This window comes from Scyliorhinus torazame, chromosome 16 (assembly GCF_047496885.1).
Source record: "Scyliorhinus torazame isolate Kashiwa2021f chromosome 16, sScyTor2.1, whole genome shotgun sequence".
Classification (NCBI taxonomy): Eukaryota; Metazoa; Chordata; class Chondrichthyes; order Carcharhiniformes; family Scyliorhinidae; genus Scyliorhinus; species Scyliorhinus torazame.
In genome coordinates, this window is record NC_092722.1 from 179,360,002 (window position 1) to 179,382,171 (window position 22,170).

Genomic DNA, 22,170 nt, shown 5'->3' on the forward strand with positions numbered 1-22,170 from the left:
ATCCCGGCTCGCGGCCCGGACGACGTCGGCCATTGCGCACGCTTTTTATGGCCTCCCGCGCTGCGCCAAAACCTACGACAACACTGAGGGACGTGATGCGCAGGCGCGCCCGACCCAAGACCGAACTGCGCATGCGCAGTGGCGCAACGAACGTCATGACGTCACGACGTGCGGCAACTGTGGAGCTGCACATTTAAAGCGGCAATGTCCCGCAAGAACCCGACAATGCCTACGCTGTGGCAAGGTGGGCCACTACGCTGCTTACTGTCGAGCAGCTCAACCTGTCAATCTTCTACAACTCCGACAACCTCGCAGGGACGTGCGGACCATTCAGCCTCCCCATTACGAATCTTGCCCAGACGACATCCAGACCGGTGACACAATGACCGAGACGCCTTCCGTGTTGCGGTCATTGATGGGAACCGAGTTAACACGATCAATCCGGGTGATGAATGGTGTGCCACCCTGACGGTCAACCGATCGCCGATAACTTGCCGCCTGGACACTGGCGCCTCTGCCAACCTCATAGCATGGTCAGCCTTCTACGCCATGAAGGTCAGACCACCAATTCGGCCATCCCAGTGCAGGATGGTCGACTACAACGGGAACGTTATCCTGGCCATGGGATCCTGCCAGCTCCAGGTGACACACAACACACACACTGCCACACTCTCATTCGAGATAGTCGGCTCATCGAAGGACTCCCTGCTAGGCGCACAGTCATGCAAGGCTCTCCACCTCGTGCAACGAGTCCACTCTCTCTCTCCAGACGGAACATTTGACTTCCCGGATGCAGAGTTTAACGCACAGCTCCAATCGCTCCTCGCCCACAACCAGGAGGCATTCGAGGGCATGGGAACACTGCCATACACCTATAGAATTCGGCTCAAACCAGACGCTACCCTGGTCATTCACACACCTCGCAGGGTCCCTGCGCCACTCAAAGACTGCCTCAAGCAGCAGCTGTAGGATCTCCAGGACCAAGGGGTCCTATCTAGGGTCACAGAGCCCACGCCGTGGGTCAGCTCCATGGTGTGTGTCAAGAAGCCCTCCGCTCCGGATCTGTATTGATCCTAAAGACCTCAATAACAATATTATGAAGGAACATTGCCCCATACCCAAACGGGAAGAGATCACGAGTGAAATGGCCCAGGTGAAAATATTTACCAAACTGGATACCTCTAAAGGCTTTTGGCAGATCCAACTGGATCCGTCCAGCCGAAAGCTGTGCACTTTCAACACCCCTTTCGGCAGGTTCTGCTACAACCGAATGCCATTTGGCAACATCTCGGCATCCGAGGTCTTTCATAGGATCATGGAGCAGATGATGGAAGGCATCGAAGGGGTGCGCGTCTACGTGGACGACGTCATCATCTGGTCCACCACACCACAGGAGCACATCTATCGTCTCCAACGCGTCTTTGCACGCATACGTGAAAACGGCCTGCGCCTCAACCGAGCCAAGTGTTCTTTCGGCCAAACCGAGCTGAAGTTCCTGGGGACCACATTTCCCGGTCAGCGGTCCGTCCGGATGCAGACAAGGTGAGTGCCATCACAGCCATGCCGCAGCCGGCAGACAAGAAAGCAGTACTTCGCTTCCTAGGCATGGTCAACTTCCTGGGGAAGTTCATTCCCAACCTTGCCTCCCACACGACAGCTCTGCGCCACCTCGTCAAAAAGTCCACGGATTTCCAGTGGCAGCACACACACAAGCAGGAATGGGAGGAGCTCAAACTCAAGCTCACCACTGCACCTGGCGTTTTTCAACACGTTTCGTGCCACTAAATCCTCGACTGATGCCAGCCAGTCCGGCATTGGGGCAGTGCTCCTGCAGCGGGATGACACTGCGTCATGGGCCCCGGTCGCCTATGCCTCGCGGGCCATGACCCCCACAGAGCAGCGCAACGTGCAGATCGAAAAGGAGTGCCTGGGCTTGCTAACCGGTTTAGACAAGTTCCATGACTATGTGTATAGTCTTCCCCGGTTCACTGTTGAAACTGACCACCGCCCCCTGGTCAGCATCATGCAAAAGGACCTAAACGAGATGACCCCTCGCCTCCAGCGCATCCTACTTAAACTCAGGAGGTATGACTTCCAACTGGTCTACACCCCGGGTAAGGACCTTATCATTGCAGATGCCCAGTCTAGAGCAGTGAGCACACCGCCCGATTCGGAGGGGTTCATCTGTCAGGTCGAGGCGCAGGTGGCCTTCACATCAGCAAATATGCCAGCTGACGACTCCAGTCTGGCCCGTATTCACCGAGAGACTGCGGCCGACCCCCTTCTAAAACGTGTGATGCGCCACATGACGGTAGGATGGCTCAAAGGGCAGTGCCCGCAGTTCTACAATGTCCGAGACGACTTGGCCGTCATTGATGGTGTCCTTCTGAAGCTGGACCGGATTGTGATTCTGCACAGCATGCACAAGCTGGTTCTCGACCCACTACACGGAGGCCACCTGGGGATCGAGAAGTGCAGAAGGAGGGCCCGAGAGGCGGTATACTGGCCGGGCATCAGTGATGATATTGCCAATATGGTGCTCAACTGCCCAATCTGCCAAAGGTTTCAGCCGGCGCAACCTCCTGAAATGCTTCTGCCCCATGAGCTGGTGACGCCCCCCTGGGCGAAGGTGGGTGTGGACCTCTTTCACGCGCTCAGCAGGGACTATGTCATCGTCGTTGACTTCTTCTCCAACTACCCAGAGGTCATACGCCTGCACGATTTGACGTCGTCCGCTGTCATAAGGGCCTGCAAAGACACCTTCGCTCGCCACGGCATGTCGGACAATGAGCCCTGTTTCGCCAGCCAGGAATGGTCATCGTTTGCTGCCTCGTATGGCTTCACACACGTGACGTCCAGCCCTCTGCACCCCCAGTCCAATGGAAAGGCGGAGAAGGGCGTTCACATTGTCAAGCGGCTCCTCTGTAAGGCTGCTGCTGCCGGATCGGATTTCTGCCTCGCCCTGCTGGCCTATCGCTCGGCCCCACTAGCCACTGGTCTCTCACCAGCCCAACTGTTGATGGGTCACACCCTCAGGACTACTGTGCCTTCCATTCTGGCGCCCACAATCGACCATGCTCTGGTACTGCACAGGATGCAACTGCAGCGCGGTCCCCAGAAGAGGTCATATGACACACGGGCAACTGATCTTCCCGCCCTGGCCCCTGGAGACGAAGTCCGCATCCACCTACCAGAAGGTGGCTGGTCAGCACCTGCCGAAGTTCTCCGACGCGTGGTTCCCCGCTCGTTCCTGGTTCGCATGCCTGATGGAACCGTTCGTAGGCGCAATCGCCGGGCTCTTCGCCTGCTTCCACGCTCGCTACGAGACCTTACACTGACACCGTGCGCTCCTGTTGTTCCTGATTTCGACTTCGTGGAGCTACCTGCTACCATGCCCCTTCCGCGTCGCCCGTGGCCAGGCCCGTTCCTCAGCCGGTGGTTCCAGACTTACCCTTGAGGCGGTCAACCCGAATTCGTCGCCCACCTACTAGACTGGACTTATGAGACTGTTTGTACATTGAACTCATGCAACCACTTTGTTAATATGTTTATGTTCTTATCGTTACAGGAATTCGTTTTATCGTTCAACATTTCCCCGTTCTTTGTTTATGGTACAACCTCATTGCCGAATTCTCAGGCACCGGATATTCGGCAGGGCCGGGAATCGTGCCGCACCGGTCGGCGGGCCCCCCCCCCGGCGATTCTCCGGCCCGCGATGGGCCAAAGTCCCGCTGCTGGAATGCCTGTCCCGCCGGCGAGAATCAAACCACCTCTCTTACCAGAGGGACAAGGCGGCACGGGCGGGCTCCGGGGTTCTGGGTGGAGGGGGGTGCGTAGGGTGATCTGGCCTGGGGGGTGCCCCCACAGTGGCCTGGCCCGCGATCGGGGCCCACCGATCCGCTGGCGGGCATGTGCAGTGGGGGCACTCTGTTCCCTCCGCCTCGGCCACAACCTTCACCATGGCCGACGCGTAATAGACCCCCCTCCCGCGCACGCGCGGGGATGACGTCAGAAGCCGCTGATGCTTCCGCGCATACGCGGACTTCCGCCGGCCGGCGCAGTCCTTTCGGCCCCGGCTGTCATGGCGCCAAAGGCCTTCCACGCCAGCCGGTGCAGCGGAAACCCTCACGGTGAGGGCTTGGCCCCTAAAGGTGCGGAGAAATCCGCACCTTTGGGGCGGCCCGACGCCGGAGTGGTTCCCACCACTCCATCCCGCCGGGACTCCCCGCCCCACCGGGTAGGGGAGAATCCCGGCCCTTGGCTTTGTCCAGGGAAGTCATAAGGTATTACCAAGAGAAAAATGTAGAGAATTGTACTTACCCTGATTTTCATGTGTCGCAGTTTAATACAAAATGATGAGGCAAACATTGTCCTTTGGTAGATATCCATAGAATCCCTACAGTGCGGAAGAATGCCATTCGGCCCATCAAATCCACACTGACCCTCTGAAAGAGCACCCTACCTAGGTCCCGGGAGCACCCGGAGGAAACGCACGCACACACGGGGAGAACGTGCAAACTCCACACAGACAGTGACCCAAGCCGGGAATCGAACCTGGGACCCTGGAGCTGTGAGTCAGCAGTGCTAACCACTGTGCCACCTCTTTCATTATTTTATGAGTGATGGTTGAATATACGACATGTTGTACTCAGTATACAATGCGCTCCAACAAAGACAAAAGCATTCTCAGTTTAATGTTCACTTAGGACAGTGCGTGTGCGTCACCATCACGACAAACAAGTTTCAATTAATGTGTTATATTTTTAATGGAGTGAGCTGAGTATAAAAATGTTAAGTTGATGAAGAATGAAAGAGGCTCATGTTTTACACGTTTTAATAGTTTCAGACGGCAGTGGAGGTGGAGGAGATGAATAGGTTGCTTTAATTAATTATTGAGTTCACCATGTACTGGATTAAACAATGAGGCACATCAGGCTCCATTCTTGGCCTTACAGGCCTTTCTCATCTGCTGGATGATGTGGGGATTGTTGGAACTCATTCAACAAACCAATTTAGCTTAACTGGAGAATAACGTGGGGAAACATCTCCCATTAAAAAATGCTCATGACATGCAAAATGTTTGAATTAATAAGGCAAGTGATTTTATTCCTAGACTATGAAAAATAGTGGCTTCAGCAAAATCTCACAGCATGTTTCCAAGTTATTATTGCTAAAAATGCACCTTGATGCAATCGAAGTAACTCCTGTCTTCAGTAAGTCTACACTTGCCTAAGACTGAGTCTTTTGAGCGACGTAAGTTATAATGCTGTAACTCTTGATAGTGACAGGCTCCATTATGTTTTTACCATATTAACTTGGTTGTGGCTTGCTTTTTAACACTAAGTTTTATCTGATTGCATATTAATGTCTATCCCAAAGTGGCATATTTTTGCAGGCGGATGAATGTAAAGACGTTGTTTTCATAGAAACACGACTAATTTATGACTTGCAACAAAGACAAACACATTTATGGATGAACGAATCTCCTTGTTACATTTCTACGAATTTTCTGATAAGGTATTTGTGCAGATGACAAAATTAAGCAGCAATAGCTCTGCTTGAGTTATGTCCTCAGGTACCAAAGTTCATTCCTGTAATTACCTTCGGTTGTCTAATGGTTTGGCCATTAAAATATCACTTGCATTTTTAACTGCTTTAGGGTGGTTTCAGGAGAGTGATCTTTAACCCTTTAGAAATGGTTTTAATTTCCTCGAAAGGAACACTTATTCCCTTCATTTCTACGCATGTTAAAATGATATCATGTTGTTGGGTCCGTTCACTAACTTTGCAAAAAACAAACTGTATGATGCACGATCAATGACCACTAAAGCAAGGTTGCAGTCCAACTGAAGGCTTTAATAAGCTAGATGTTTCCCCCAGCAGCTCAGGTACAGAATGAAGGCTGCTGGGGCGGCACGGGCTCTTATACCCCGCCTAGCAGGGCGGAGCTACCATACAGCTTGACCAATAGGAAGCATACAATATCTACCAATGGTGTTCCAGCATTACCAGGTACCGTAATACCTCTACACAGACTACCACATTCACCCCCTGTTAAAAAGAGTCCGGCGGGGGTGGTGGCCTGATACTACAAACATGGCAACGTGGTAGAATTAGTTATGGAGGTACCGTAATACCTCCGTACAGCGTTTTGTAACTATTTACAATTCTATTAACTATTTACAATTTATGATTTAAATTTACAATTTAAAATGAATCAATCAGTCGTTCAGGGACCCTGGTCGTCCTCTGTGATCGCCGGAGCTTCGGTGGTGACTCCGCTGGAGGCTCGGGCGTCTGTGACTCCGGGAACGTGGCCTCGATCTCTGTGGCAGCTTTGACACACCTAGACGGCGCTGGTGGGCAAAACGGTTGACCTGGGAAGGGAGCGCCTGCGGGGTGCGTCGGTGGGTGGGGGGGCCTAGACGGGACCGGCGGAAGGACCGATCCTCCTGTAAGGTGCCCTGGTGGAGGGGAGGGTGGGACTGGTGGCTGGGGTGTGCGTGGGGCTCCGGCAGGCGCCAGGTCTCGTAGGGAGACCGTATCTTGTCGGCCGTCGGGGTATGCCACGTAGGCGTACTGGGGGTTAGCGTGGAGAAGATGGACCCTCTCGACCAACGGGTCCGACTTGTGCGCCCGCACGTGTTTTCAGAGCAGGATGGGTCCGGGTGCTGCCAGCCAGATCGGGAGGGAGGTCCCAGAGGAGGACTTCCTGGGGAAGACAAGGAGACGTTCGTGAGGTGTCTGCTTGGTTGTGGTACAAAGCAGTGACCGGATGGAATGGAGGGCATCCGGGAGGACTTCCTGCCAGTGGGAGACCGGGAGATTCCTGGACCGTAGGGCCAGTAGGACGGTCTTCCAGACCGTTCCGTTCTCCCTCTCTACCTGTCCGTTACCCCGGGGGTTGTAACTGGTCGTCCTGCTCGAGGCGATGCCCTTGCTGAGCAGGAATTGACGCAGTCCGTCGCTCATAAAGGAGGACCCCCTATCACTATGTATGTAAGCGGGGAACCCGAACAGTGCAAAGATGCTATGGAGGGCCTTGATGATGGTGGTTGCGGTCATGTCGGGGCAGGAGATGGCGAATAGGAACCGGGAGTACTCATCAATCATGTTCAGGAAGTACGTGTTGCGGTCGGTGGAGGGAGGGGGCCTTTGAAGTCCATGCTGAGGCGTTCAAAGGGACGGGAAGCCTTTATCAGGTGCGCCTTCTCTGGCCGGTAGAAGTGCGGTTTGCACTCCGCGCAGATTTGGCAGTCCCTGGTGGCTGTCCTGACCTCCTCGATGGAGTAGGGCAGGTTGCGGGTCTTGATAAAGTGGAAAATGCGAGTGACCCCTAGATGGCAGAGGTCCTCGTGGAGGCCTCGGAGGCGGTCCACTTGTGCGGTGGCACATGTGCCGCGGGACAGGGCATCAGGAGGCTCGTTTAGCTTCCCGGGACGATACAAGATCTCGTAGTTGTAGATGGAGAGCTCGATCCTCCACCGCAAGATCTTATCGTTTTTTATCTTGCCCCGCTGTGCATTATCGAACATGAAAGCAACCGACCGTTGGTCAGTGAGGAGAGTGAATCTCCTGCCGGCCAAGTAATGCCTCCAATGTCGCACAGCTTCTACTATGGCCTGGGCCTCCTTTTCGACTGAGGAGTGGTGGATTTTGGAGGCATGGAGGGTACGTGAGAAGAAGGCCATAAAGGGAGGGGGAACTCCATAAGGGGGCGCATGCGCTCAGGGTCGGGGCCTATAACTCCATTTTGCACCAAGTAGCCGAAGATGGCTAGGCGGTCGGTGCTAAACACGCATTTATCCTTGTTGTATGTAAGGTTAAGGATCTTTGCGGTTTGGAGGAATTTTTGGAGGTTGGTGTCGTGGTCCTGCTGGTCGTGGCCGCAGATGGTGACATTATCGAGTTATGGGAATGTTGCCCGTAAACCGTGCCGGTCAACCATTCGGTCCATCTCGCGCTGGAAGACCGAGACCCTGTTGGTGACACCGAAGATAACCCTTAAGAAGTGATAGAGTCGCCCATCTGCCTCGAAAGCAGTGTATTTGCGGTCACTCGTGCGGATGGGGAGCTGGTGGTAGGCGGACTTAAGATCCACCGTGGAGAAGACCTTGTAATGTGCGATCCTGTTTACCAGGTCGGGTATGCGGGGGAGAGGGTACGCGTCCAGCTGCGTAAACCTGTTGATGGTCTGACTGTAGTCAATGACCATCCTATGCTTCTCCCTGGTGTTTACCACCAGTATTTGAGCTCTCCAGGGACTGTTACTGGCTTCAATGACCCCTTCCCTCAGTAGCCTTTGGCCCTCTGACCTGATAAAGATCCGGTCCTGGGCACTGTAGCGTCTGCTCCTGGTGGCGACGGGTTTGCAATCCGGGGTGAGGTTCGCAAACAGGGAAGGCGGATCGACCTTGAGGGTCGCGAGGTCGCAGACAGTGATGGGGGGTACAGGGCCGCCGAATTTGAAAGTTAGACTTTGGAGATTACACTGGCATTCTAAACCCAGAAGTTTGGCCACGCAGAGGCGGGGAAGGGTGTAGAGCCGGTAATTTTTAAACTCCCTTCCTTGGACTGTGAGGTTTGCTACACAAAACCCCTTTATCTCTACTGAGTGGGAATCGGAGGCCAGGGAGATTTTTTGATTGACGGGGTGGACGAGGAGAGAACAGAGCCTTACCGTGTCGAGGTGTATGAAGCTCTCCGTGCTCCCAGAGTCGATTAGGCAGGACGTCTCGTGCCCGTTGATAAGTACAGTCGTTGTAGCAGTTGAGAGTATTCGAGGCTGGGACTGATCCAGAGTCACCGAGGCTAATCGCAGCAGTTGAGTGTTCTCTTCGGGCGGTGTGTGGTCAGCCGAGCTGGGCTCCTGGGGGTCCATCCAAGATGGCTCCCATTGGTCGCACATGGCTGGGGTGCACAAAATGGCGGCGGCCATCCATCTAACGTAGCATCCGCAGGACAAGATGGCGGCGCCTGGGGGCCGCACGTGGCCCTGGAGTAGGAAGATGGCGGCGCCCACTGGCCGCACGGGGACCGTGGAGAGGTTTGTGGTGGCGGTCCGCATTCGCCGCCGGAGACCGCGGCAACCGCACGGGCCTGGCATATCACCACGAAATGGCCCTTTTTACCGCATCCCTTGCAGGTGGGTGCGTGGGCCGGGCAGCGCTGGCGGGGGTGCTTGGCCTGCCCGCAAAAGTAGCAACCGGGCCCCCCGGGGTTGCCAGGCCGCCTTGCAGCACAAGCTTGTGGGGGGATGGGGGATGTCTTGGGGTCGGCTGCGGAGGGTTTCCATGCCTAGCAGGGTGGAGCTACCATACAGCTTGACCAATAGGAAGCATTCAATATCTACCAATGGTGTTCCAGCATTACCAGGTACCATAATACCTCTACACAGACTACCACACCAACATGAAAAAAAACCTGACATTTATATAATAATGTTACCCATTTATTTGAGATAGAATTTACTATTCCTTTAAAAGTACGATGCAGATGAGTTTGCTAACTCTGCATCCTTATGATAAGACACAAAGCACAACGTTTGTGCGACAGCTACTAAACTGTATGGTTAATGGGTGAGATTGCCATTGATTTTAGCCTCAATACGCACAATAACATCCCCATGTTACTTTGTTAGGAGGTGCTTTAATTGCTTCTTGATTTACAGCTGGAATGTGTAAAATGATTTGTCAGCTGAACGAAAGTAGTGTCTTGCTTTAACTTTTAATTTCTAAAGTGATTTTTATGTTTATGAAATTGATGAGGTATTTAATAATTTGTTGCCCGTACCTTGCCTGCTGGGTAGAGCACAGTCTAATGCAACAAAAAAGAGCTTCCTCAGACGTGTTCTTACTCTTGCAGAGTATCGCTGCACCAGAGAGAAATCTTTTATAGCCAATGCCAGCCATTTTAATCGTCCATCTGACTAATATCTCCAATTTAGCGGCAATGTTTTGGGAGTTTGGCAGTGGGCCTGCGCTTTGGCTGTTCAAATCCGTTTCACACACAAATGTATGGCAAGCGGGAGGAGAGAACTTTATCCCATCAATCCAGGGTGGGTCAAGCACCAAAAGGTGCAGGGGCACACAATAAACCTACTGTAAGACATGCCCCTCTCATGAAAACTGTCAGTACCTCTTAGTTTCTACAGTAGACTAACCTCACAATGTCTGACGATGCTAAAAGTGCTACACTTCATAAAAACAGGGGAAAAAAGCAATAGAGGTTAGAACGGAAATTGTGAATATTGAAAGAAAAATGGGAAGATGTCATAAATGTACAACAGTCCTCTCCAGTCAGGCACTGTCAGCTTTGAGGATGCTGATTGACTTGCAGTTCAGCTAAAGTTGGTATTGTGTCTGAGAGAGATTGTTGATTCTAATATGGCAAACAAAGTGATTCTTGTACACGATGAATAGGGTGTTTTGCATTTGGCGGCATCATTAATAAAGGCGAAGGGAGTAACACGAAGAAGAGGTTTATTTCTAATACATGCTACTTACAAAGGGTAAAAGCAAATTACTGCGGATGCTGGAATCTGAAACAAAAACACAAAATTATGGGCAATCCACTTGGGTGGATATGATGTGGAGATGCCGGCGTTGGACTGGGGTGAGCACAGTAAGAAGTCTTACAATACCAGGTTAAAGTCCAACAGGTTTGTTTCGAAAGCTAGTGATTCGATACAAACCTGTTGGACTTTAACCTGGTGTTGTAAGACTTCTTACTTAGAATTGTAGACTGGCTACAGCACAGGAAGAGGCCGTTTGGCCCAACTTGCTTGTACTGGTTCATTGTGGGAGCAAGTCAGCCTTTTCACTCTGCAAACCTCTCCGCAAATAATGATCCAATCCCCCCCCCCCCCGCCACACGTCCGCGAATGGATCTCTTTCCGCCACACTCTCAGACAGCACATGCCCCAACCTCACACTCACTGTGTTTAATGATCCACTTGCACCGCCTACTTCATCTAACCCTATTTACAGACCCTATTCCTTTTTCCCTCATGTGTCGGTCTGGCTTTCCCTGAAATGAACAGTACTAGTCACCTCAATTACTTGTTCTGAGAGTGAATTTTACCTTCTACTCACCCTCTGAGTAAAGAGGTTTCTCCTGAATTCCCGACTGAAGTTATTTGATGGTGTCTTCTATTTATAGGCCCCGAGTCTGGGCAACAAAATGCACTTTTCAGTTTTGGGGGCATTTGAAGTGCAAACCTGGTGGCATCTTTACATTGGACAACCTCTAAAGAAACTCAAACTTCTTGGCTATGGAGCTATCCCGGCCACTACAATTGGCCTCAAAACCCTTGGAGATCGAGAAGGAAAGACTGTTGTTGTCCCTGGTCATGATTTTTATATGACGATCCATTCTGGGAAATCTGGATGCATGGACATCCAGTGTGTTGGACATCTATAGATGTAGAATTCTTCAGGAAGTCAGGATAGCTCAAAATGCTTTATACCCAATTAAATATGTTTTTGAGTGTAGTGACTAATGTGTTAAAGACACAGCAGTCAATTTAAACACAGCAAGGTTCCGCAGACAGACGCGTGACAACGGCCATTTTTGGTGTTAGCAGTTAAGGGTAAACATGGACCAAGACACCAGAGAGAACTCCCTGCTGTTCTTCAAAATAGCTTGATGGGACTTTTATAGCCACACGAGAAGGTGGACTACTTAACATCTCATCCAAGTGTTGACGCCTCCAACAGTGCCCAGGAATGTCAGCCTAGATTTATGTGTCCGGATTTCTGGAGTGGTAGTTGGACCCATGACCTCCGAACCCAGAGGCGAGGGTGCCACCATTGAGACACAGCCGGTGGGTAAATAGTGTGGGCCCACACCTTCAAACAAATGCACGCAGAACAAATTTGCTTTCATTATTTGGGGAATGCTTTCTGGCAACCCAATACTGCGGCTGAAACTTCAACTCCAAAGTGCCAGAAAGCAAATAAGCTGGAACTCACACTACTTGACGATGGTGTAACATTACAAGACAAAGCTAGAGTTATTAAAACATTATTTACTTGATAAGTAGTGAGCGGTTAGGTTCCGCTGTACCCAGCCTCCTGCCTCATCAGTTTAATCAGGCAGTGAATCACATTTGCCTCTTTTGGCTCAGCTTTCATCTGTAAAGCAGCACACAAGCATCTTATTAATTCCGTTGTAATGAAATGCCACATCTCCGACACTGAAGGTAAACTCTCGCAGAATTATATGTCGGTGACATTCATAATGATAACTCAAAGAAATCTGGAGCCAATGTGGGAGAATTATTAATGCCTTCACTCGAGTCAAGATATTGTTCTATTGTGACACAGTCACACTTGACAGTTGGTTTCATAACAGTCTTTAATAGAATAAATATATATTCCTCGGCAAAATAAAATTCCAAACATATAACTAGGGGATTATAATTTAACTTGGATATAATTTAACATCCAAATTATTTTCACAGTCAGTAGGGGTTATTCGCATTGCAAACAATAGGCATGTATGTTATGATGTGACGAGAATATTAAAGAGGATATTCAATGATTAATCCTGTAACTGTCCAGAAGTTTTGTAACAAGGCTCCATCAATATGCTATGCTCGACATTCCATTTCATCACCTTTATTCTGTCATTCCTTTTGTAATCTGTATATCACGCTTTGCATGTGATAGTGGAAACTATACCTATTTTGGGATTATTTTAATAGAGTTTCTTTGATATTTAATTTAGTGTCTGGAGTGCTACAGGTTAAGAGAACCACCTGTCTCCAAAAGCCAGATAGTATTGCTTTGTTTTCAGATTGCATATGGTGGTGTTTAGACCAAGGCGATAATCTTCTCTTTTTGGTCAGGCCATTGATCAGCTATAGAGCTACAACCACCCCCTACCCTCCCCCGCACCCCCCCACCGAAGTAGGAAATGGTTCAGAAGGGCACTTGGCACAGAGGATGGCTGCCTGACACACAAGATGGAGACACAGAGAATAAAGCAGACGTAACTGATGCCTGGAGTCCAGCGGGGTGCCAGTGGGACAGATAGGAATAGATCCAGGACAAAGGGAGCCAGACAGGAAGATTAAGAAATACATAAATGCGGGACACCACTTGAATAAAGCTGACTTCAGCCAAGGTGTACACAATGATACGCTAATACGAATGTCTTGGGCCATTTCCTAAAACAAAGGGACAATCGATACTGCTTTCCTGCTGCTACCTGTAACCTGTAAAACCTCTTTAACTATAACCATGTGTAAATGGCAAAACGCTTACAAATAGCGATGTACGATCTATAAAATGTTTAAAGATTACAAGGTGATAATTGTTTTGTATCTGGGCCCATTGTGGACCCAAAGTATAAAATGAATGACTGCCATTCAAACCACGAGAAAGGCTGGCTACCGTAGAGCGGGGTACGTACGCTTTCTCCCGAAGCTTCGTGGAACAATAAAGCCACTGTTTTGAACACAGCAAGTCTGACTCTTGAAGTGGTTGATTTTTCCCACAACACCCCCAACCACCTCACCACCACCCATCTCCCCCTCTCCCCTCCCCCCACCCTGTCGTCCTCCTCCCACCATCCAACCTGATCATCAGACTGGCCATTCTATTCGATGCCATGGATTTAAACATCTGGTGGAATGTGTAACAGGAGGGCAACATATCCCAACGTTAAAATCAGCTCCATCCCCATTACATCAGCTAAAGTTACTGAAGCATCCAAAACATTTTGGTTACTATTTTAAGATTAACCTTGCACCATTAAACACCAAACCTTGTACACGATTGTTGTAGCGTGAGGTAATACAGTGGGACAGTGTTCAATCACAATGGTGATTTATTTAACAAAGGGAGAACTTTATATTACAGATCAACACAACTCTGTCACAGGAATAATTTCCACGACTCCCAAGCTTACTCTGATGCTCCCTCACAACTCGGGTCCTCGCCCTGGCACCCGGTAGGCTCAGGTTCATGCGTTCCATCCCCATAAGCTCTGGGAGGGTTGCGTGGCCCGCAAATGATTGCCCTTAAAGAGGCCACACTGCCAGAATTCCTTCCCCCTTAAGTTCCCTTACAATTTGACAAAATAACTCATATACAACAATGTACCGTTAAGCAGAATTAACAGTGAGGGAGCTAACGGGCGAAGCTCATAAGGTCAATCCATCAGGGAATGTTTGGACTCTTACTGAGCATCATGGCCCTGTTAGTTGACAACATAAGTGTAAGAGTCTTTCCTGTTCATTTCCTTTGCTCGCATTTCTTTCAGTTTATTTTACTGTTTTGGTCCGTGGACCCATAATTGGGATGTGTTTTTAAGCAGAAGACTCAAAGTTGAAGCAGCCTGCTTGCCGGGACACTGTGTTCCCAGGCTTCGCGTTTGAGAGAAGAGAAGCCAGATCTTTGGGTGGATCTTCGCAAATGGTTTTGAAGGGAGTCAGTTGGATTGGTTAACCGACAACTGGTGGATTGGCTGGGAACAGTGTTCTGCCTGACAACAGTTAGTGATTGGTTCCTGTGTGGTGCTTTCTGAGCGAACATGGCAGAAGTGTTTAGACCTTGGAAGTGAAAGGATCTCTCTGTCTCCCTCTCTCATGTTTGCTGATGTGAAAGAACAACTCTATTGTTCTGAAAGCAGTGAGTGCCTAGTACATCCTTTGCTGTGAACCTGAGACGATGCTGAGTCTGCAGAGAAAGTAGACAACCTTGCCAGAGAAAACTATATTTACCTTTAAGAACAATTACAGCTAAGGTAGTAGTGGAAGGGTTGTCGCAGTTCCTCACACACTATGGCCTACTCTTAGAAATACAATCCGACCAGGGTTCTAACTTTATGTCTAAAATTTTCCAGGGCTAATTCATAGGCTAGGTGTCAAACTATTAAAATCAACCATCTATCATCCACAAACTCAGGGAGCTTTGGAAAGATAAGACTCCCAAAACCATGATTAGGGTCTATTGCCATGAACGTCCAGGAGATTGGGACAAGGGATTGGATTTTTTATTCTTTGCCGCCATGAATTCTCCGAACAAATCAACGGGGTTTAGCCCATTTTAATTAATTTTTAGGCTACGAAATAAGGGACCATTAAAGTTTCTAAAACAAAAAACAAATCCTCAATGTTGGATTATGTGTCCATGTTTCTTGAATGACTCACAGGGGCCTGTCAGGCGACCCTAGAGGATTTAAAGATGTGGGAGCAGGAATATTGGGTGGGATTCTCTGATCCTGAGGCTAAGTGTTGACGCCGTCGTAAACGTCGTCACGTTTTATGACGGCGTCAACAGGCCTCCAGGAGCAGTGATCCTGAGCCCTACAGGGGGCCAGCGCGGCACTGGAGCGACTCACGCAGCTCCAGCTGCCGATACCAGCATCAAACGGGCACTGTGGGTCTGCGCATGCGCGCTGCGACCGGTGCAAACTCACGCATGTGTGCTCGTTGTCTTCTCCGCGCCAGCCCCGACTCAACATGGCGTAGAGCTACAGGGGCCCGGCGCAGAGTAAAAGAAGCCCCCACCAGGAGAAGCCGGCTCGCCGATCGGTAGGCCCGGGATCGCGGGCCAGGCCACGGCGGAGGCCCCCCCCCGAGGTCGGACCCCCCTCCCCCCACCCGGCCGCCCCCCCCCCCCCCCCCCCCCGCAGGATGGATGCCGAGGTCCCGTCGGGTAGGACCACATGTGAACGGTGCCGGCGGGACTCGGTCTATCTCGGCAGCCACTCGGCCCATCCCGCGCGGAGAATCGCTGGAAGGGCCGCGTAGAGTGGTCCCCGACCCGCGCTGTGCCGACCACGCCGGCGCTAATGCCGGTCACCGGAGAATTGGCGGACCCCCCCCCCCGGCAATTCTCCGACCTGGCCCGGGGTCAGAGAATCCCGCCCATTGTGTACATTTCAGGGCGGCACACTATATGAAGGATGTGAATGCATTGGAGGGAGCGCAGAAGAGGTTTACAGAAATAGTTCCAGGGGATGAGAAACTTTAATTATGAAGATAGACTGAAGTGGTTGGGACTGTTGTGGTGGCCTGCCAGGGCCTAGCGCTTAACCCGATTAAAATTAGCCATTCTAAATAAAAGAATTAGACACTTTAAAACAACCTGTCAATGGGGCATCAATTGGATCATTGGATACTAAAACTCCCCCTTGATACCCCGTTGGCAAAAGGCCACAGGAAATGGGAAAAGGGCAAGAAGCCAGAGGGGGATAAAAGTAGGCACTCCGAACCCCTCGGCAGCGAAGACTCGGCGTGGGAGGTGACCTTGACCTGACCAGAGGACACCAGACCAGACCAAAGAAGGAAGGAAGAAACCGCCAGCGAGAACCACCTTCGTGAAGACAGTCCGGGGAAACGCAGTGATCAGATCCATACCCCTACCAAGCCATCTTTGCAGGTAGCATACACTGATCTTGGATACCCAGAGCAGCACAGTAGCATAATGGTTAGCACTTAGGCTTCACAGCGCCAGGGTCCAAGGTTCGATTCCCTGCTGGGTCAATGTCTGTGAGGAGTCTGCATGTTCTCCCCGTGTCTGCGTGGGTTTCCTCCGGGTGCTCCGGTTTCCTCCCACAGTCCAAAGACGCGCAGGTTAGGTGGATTGGCCATGATAAATTGCCCTTAGTGTTAGGCGGATAGGGTGGAAGTGAGGGGCGGTGCAGACTCGATGGGCCGAATGGCCTCCTTCTGCACGGTATGCTCTATGTTCTATGTTCTACCCCTCGTGTATTTTGTGGGTAATTTAAGGGGTTAATCCTGCTATATAAATATTGTTGAATTTTGAACTTGTGTTTGTGCTTTGTTTTCCTCGTTCATAAAGACACCTAGGTGAACCTTTGAGTAAGTAAACTGGTTGAGATTTTACAGATACAACACTGTTCCCCTCAGAGAGAAACAAGCCTACTTGTGACAATAAAGGTTTTTAAAAATTAAGAGGCGATTTGATAGAAATGTTCAAAATCACGAGGGGGCTGGACAGAGTAGAGAGGGAAAACCTTTCCCACTCGTAAAAGTATCAGGAACGAGAGGGCACAGATTTACAGTGATTTGTAAAAGAAGAAAATGCGAAAATTATTGTTCACACAGCGAGTGTTTTGGGTCTGGAGTGCACTGCCCAGAAGTGTGGTGGAGGCAGGTTCAATGGAGGCATTCAAGAGGACATTAGGTGATTCCCGGAATAGAAACATACGTGCAGAGGTCTGGGGAAAAGGCAAGGGGATGAAACTAAGTCATAATGTTCATTTGGAGGGCTGGTGAAGACACGATGGTCCAAATGACCTTCCTCTGCCCTGTGAAAATTCTGCGATTCTGTGATTGTTGTGTACTCTGGGTGGGGGAGACCAGTTGGGGTTTTGTCCAAATGAATTGTGCTGCAGTGGTACATTTTACATTGACTGTTACACATTGCAGTTCAAATTCACACCGCAAAAGGGAGAATGACTTCAAAATCGAATGCAATATTAAAGTAGAAATGTCTGCGATGAATGTGCAATCTGCAATATAGAGATTGTTTACAACTTTGCAAAGTTACTCTTAGGTTGTGCTGTTTACTAAAACATAGCTGCATGTCTCAATATGACTGCGACAGTGTTGAAATATTTGTTTGAAAAGATCCTTTCGAAGATTAAATGTTTTCCTCTTCAGCTAACTGAACTAGAGACTTTCCTCACTAGTTCCGAACCCGTGCTGCATTAAGTAATGAGGAACTTAAGGGCTCTGCAGAGCCTACAACTGAAAGCCTTATTGAACAAAAGATTCTTATCCTGCCTTATCTGTCTCGACAGATGAGTTTTGATTAAATACGTGTCTTCTGTTAATCTAATCTGATTTTAGAAGTCCCCCACAATCAGCGAAATATCATATTGCGTCGGATCTACTTGTAACTTTAATTGCATATTTCCCAAAGTCAAATCGAAACTAATGACCTTGCCTTTGTTTCGAAACTAAGCTCAGGAACAGCCTTCCTCAGAATCTGTGTTGTCCATTAAGAGTAGGTATATCATTTACATTGGGGGTCTGTGGGAATATTGGCTCGAGAGAGTTAACCATTTAAGGACATTGTTTCACCGCAGTTTTTAATTCCTCCTGAACTCTAGTCATCATACATACACTTTCTACTCCTGTTTTCCTAACTGTGTTGTCCTGCCTCCTAATCTCACAGTGCAGAAGAAGGCCATTCGACCATTTGAGTTAGCACTGGCTCTCTGAATGAGCATTCTATCTCATCCCACTCCCCTGCCTTATCCCTGTAACCTTGCAAATTCTCTCTTTCCTGGTAGCAATCTAATTCCCTTTTGAATACCTTGATTGAATGATAAGACATAAGAGCAAAATTAGGCCATTCGGCCCATTAAGCTATTAAGTCTCCTCCGCCATTCGCCCATGGCTGATATGTTTCTCATCCCCATTCTCCTCATGAAAATGAAATGAAATGAAAATTGCTTATTGTCACAAGTAGGCTTCAATGAAGTTACTGTAAAAAGCCCCTAGTCGCCACATTCCGACGCCTGTTCGGGGAGGCTGGTACGGGAATTGAACCGTGCTGCTGGCCTGCCTTGGTCTGCTTTAAAAGCCAGAGATTTAGCCCAGTGTGCTATAACCCCTCATATCCTTATTCATCAAGAACCTATCTATCTCCGTGTTAAAGACACTCAGTGACTTGGCCTCCACCACCCAGAACCTGCCTCCACCATCTTCTCAGGAGCTTCGTGCCAGACCCTAACCCTAACCACCCTCTGGGCATGAGAAAGTTTTCCTCAGACCACTTTTACTCCTTTTGCCAATTCATTTGAATCTATGCCCTCAAGTTCTTGATGCGGTCTTGTGAGGTAACAGTTACTCATACCCATGTCCATACCCCTCAGGATCTTGAACACCTCTATCAAGTCTCAGCCTTTCCTTCTCCAAGGAAAATAATTCTAACCTCTCCAATCTATCCTCACAGCTACAGTTCTTTATCCCTGAAATCATTTTTGTGAATCTCCTCTGTATTCTCTCCAAAGCCTTCACAGGATGAGGATTGACTAGTGCCTTATACAAGTTCAGTGATTTAACTCATCCTTTCCCAGTATTTCAATCTGTATAACTCCTCATCTCCCTCTGTTATAGGATCCAGGATCCAGGTCATCAATAGCAGCTGCCTTATTATATAGGAACATAGGAATTAGGAGCTGAACTAGGCAATTCAGCCCTTCGAGCCTGCTCCGCCGTTCAATCAGATCATTGCTGATCTCGTCCTGGTCTTAAATCCACCTCATTACCTGTTCCCCATATCCCTTTAACCCGTTTTTCATCAGAAATATACCTTTCTCTTTCTTGAAATCACTTAATGATTCAGACTCCATTGCACTATGGGGCAGCGAGTCCCACAAATTCACCAACCTCTACGAGAAGGCATTAAGGTACTGGAGAAGGTGACAAAAGGACTTATCAACATGATATCAGAGCATCTACCAGGAAGGATTGAACAGGCTGCTGGTTTTTTCTTTAAACAAAAATAAAAGATCGAAGGGTGACCTGATCGAGGTCTTCAAGATTATGAAAGGGTTTGATGGGGTTGATGTAGGGAAGAAGAATCCTGAATAAACCGAGTTTTTAAGAAATACAGTGCTGAAGTAGAGGGAAACCTACATATCAAAGACACGTTAGGGACTATCATCAGTTTTGTTTTTCAGGTATCCTTATTTCCAGAATTGTCATTGTCTTAAAGAACCAGTTGAGGTTGTGACCAGCCCCGAAGCAACTGCTGAGAACATATGTTTGGAGACAGATATAGCAGGAGGTTTGATGTATGGACAGTACCTAGAATAGTGGACTCCGTTCCAATGACTCTCGGATAATAGATGAGACGGGGTTATGGGTGCATTCACATTTTGCTGGCTCTGTCATACGCTACCCACAGTTTGTCTTTGGGAGCAGAGATGGTGGCTGCAGGAGGTCATTGCAATCCCAACACCAGCGTGGACAACAAGGCAATCCAGTAACAATTTATTATCATTGATATTCAGTAGGCACTTTGAACATTTCAAAGTTTGATAACGCGCCACGTCCTGTGTTTTAAGCTATAAAAGGGCTTGGTGTGCTCAAGGCTATCTTTAGTTAGTGATTTGCGACCATTCGTGTTTGGTGCCTCTTGAGCATTTTACAATATAATTTTTCCGACTCTGTCATCAAGCATCCATTTACAGATTACACTGACGACTGCAATTTTATATCTTCCAAACTATCTGCTTGTGGAGCTAAAATGCACAGATTGCTTGTTCAGGAAACAAAAAAGAAACCTTACAACAGAGCTGCTGTAAAATGTGGGGAGTGATTTAACTAAATGGGAACAAAGGTCCCATAGCGAGCATGTTTAGCCGCGAGTTTCCACGGTGAGAAACACAAGACTATAAAACGCGCTGAGTGGCCTCAACGAGGAACGGGCGGCTGTGGCCGCACATAGCCCCGTTTTGTGCACTGAGGAGCACTGCTCCCCGGAATTCCTCAGTGTAGCGAGAGATTGGGAGGCCATTGGCCCGATATCCGTAGCCCCTAAAGTGACCCCCCCCCCCTAAGTCCCAACGTAGTATGGGAGGGTCCCCAGCTCCCACCCGCATCCCCCCCAACACCATTGCAGGACACTCGCAGTCCAATCACACCCAAGGAAATAATGCCAGCTTGGCACCTTGGCAGTGCCATCCTGGCAGTGCCCCTGACAGCTAGCAGTGCCAGCTGGTTACCTTGGTCATGCCAGGCTGGCACCCATGTGGCACTGCCAGGGTGTCCAGGTGTGTCCAGGTGGCACCAGCAGTGCCAGAGTGCCATCCTGCCAAAAGGGCATGCACCTGGCGTCCTCCGATCCCCTGGGAGACCCTCCTGAGTGGCATTCTATCTGGTCCCCATTTGACAAGACCATACTGAACAGCGCTCACCTGAGGTCTCTGAGGCGAGGGAAATTGATCCCACGCCTTGGGTGACTCAGGAATCTGGTACAGATTTGATACAAAGTGATCCCGCCCACAATGGCCGGGATTCACGTCACAACGCCTCGCGAGATCGCGCTAGATTTCCCGGGGTCTCCCGGCTGCGTTGTGGCAAGCTGTTCTTTGGGCACAGCGTGGCCATTAAATCACGCCCATGACCTTCGATGGTTCGGGAAGAATCACAATAGCAGGACAATGTGAGAAAAAATTATATCCGATTAATGGCAGATCTTACCTCAGAGTACTCAATATCATTGAGTGTGAAGTGGAAACTGTTCAGCACTCTCAAACACTACATTAAAAACAAAACGAAAATGACAAAATAAACACATAAAAATCTTATTATCAACTACACTCTGCTTAGGTAAACAAAACCCTGTGTTATTTACTTACTTATCAAAGCAACCATACAAGCTCTTGTGGCAGTGCTGGTGTACATGTGAGCAGTGGCTTGAAGAACATCCATCAATGACCAAACACTTGCTTTGCGAAGATGGTATTAGAAAAGGGCGTTACGTTTTATTCAAGCCATGAATATGATTAATGCTGCAGGGCCTTAATTCTTTGCATGGAATTACATTGACGTTAGATGATGCAATGCAAACTGTGGTGTTGTTTAATTATTCCTAGGACTGTCCTCAGTGTTACCTTATCTCGCAGCTAAGCCTTATCACTAAATCCCTGGCATTATAAATAACCTGCAAGTGTTTCATTACATTCCGCACTCTCGGAATATTCAGCATCGGCGGTTGTTTGAATAAACATTGAAGTGGAATTGCAGAATATTTTTTCTTCAGCAGGCCTCATGTTAGTTATTGTATTTTGTATTTTGAAATGTTTTAACCACTTTGCATCTCGTGAAGTGAAATGGTTAAATGAAAGACTTACCTTTCACAATCATAGGATGTCCTTCACAGCTAATGAAGGACTTTTGAAGTGTAACTATTGTCGTAATGAAGGGAAGGTGGCTACCAATTTACACAGCAAGCTCTCACAAACAATAATGTGAGCCCGCCATTCTAGCAAGACCCGCCTCCGGGCTATCAGGGAGGCAAAGGCCGACTCATCAACCTCTCTCCCCACCTCCGAAATCCCGAATGTCGCCACCCACGGGCTCGGAGCCACCTTCATCCCCAAAACCTCTGACATGGTTCCCGAGAAGGACTCCCATAACTCCACCAATTTCGGGCATGACCAACACACGAGTCTAGT

The 22,170-nt window shown here is 49.2% G+C and overlaps 1 long non-coding RNA gene across 2 annotated transcripts in view; it reads right to left on the reverse strand.

Moving 5' to 3' along the window:
* Positions 1–21,416, reverse strand: part of LOC140392458 (uncharacterized) — a 55,705-nt gene extending 34,289 nt beyond the window's left edge. Inside the window, exons 1-3 of one of the 2 annotated variants that reach the window (XR_011935371.1) lie at positions 21,352–21,416; positions 21,194–21,250; positions 12,033–12,134 (exon numbers count right to left, since the gene is read on the reverse strand). This is a non-coding gene — a long non-coding RNA (uncharacterized lncRNA). The remainder of the gene's footprint in view (positions 1–12,032; positions 12,135–21,193; positions 21,251–21,351) is intronic. The other variant, XR_011935370.1, reaches the window with a different exon arrangement.
* Positions 21,417–22,170: the final 754 nt, after the last annotated feature.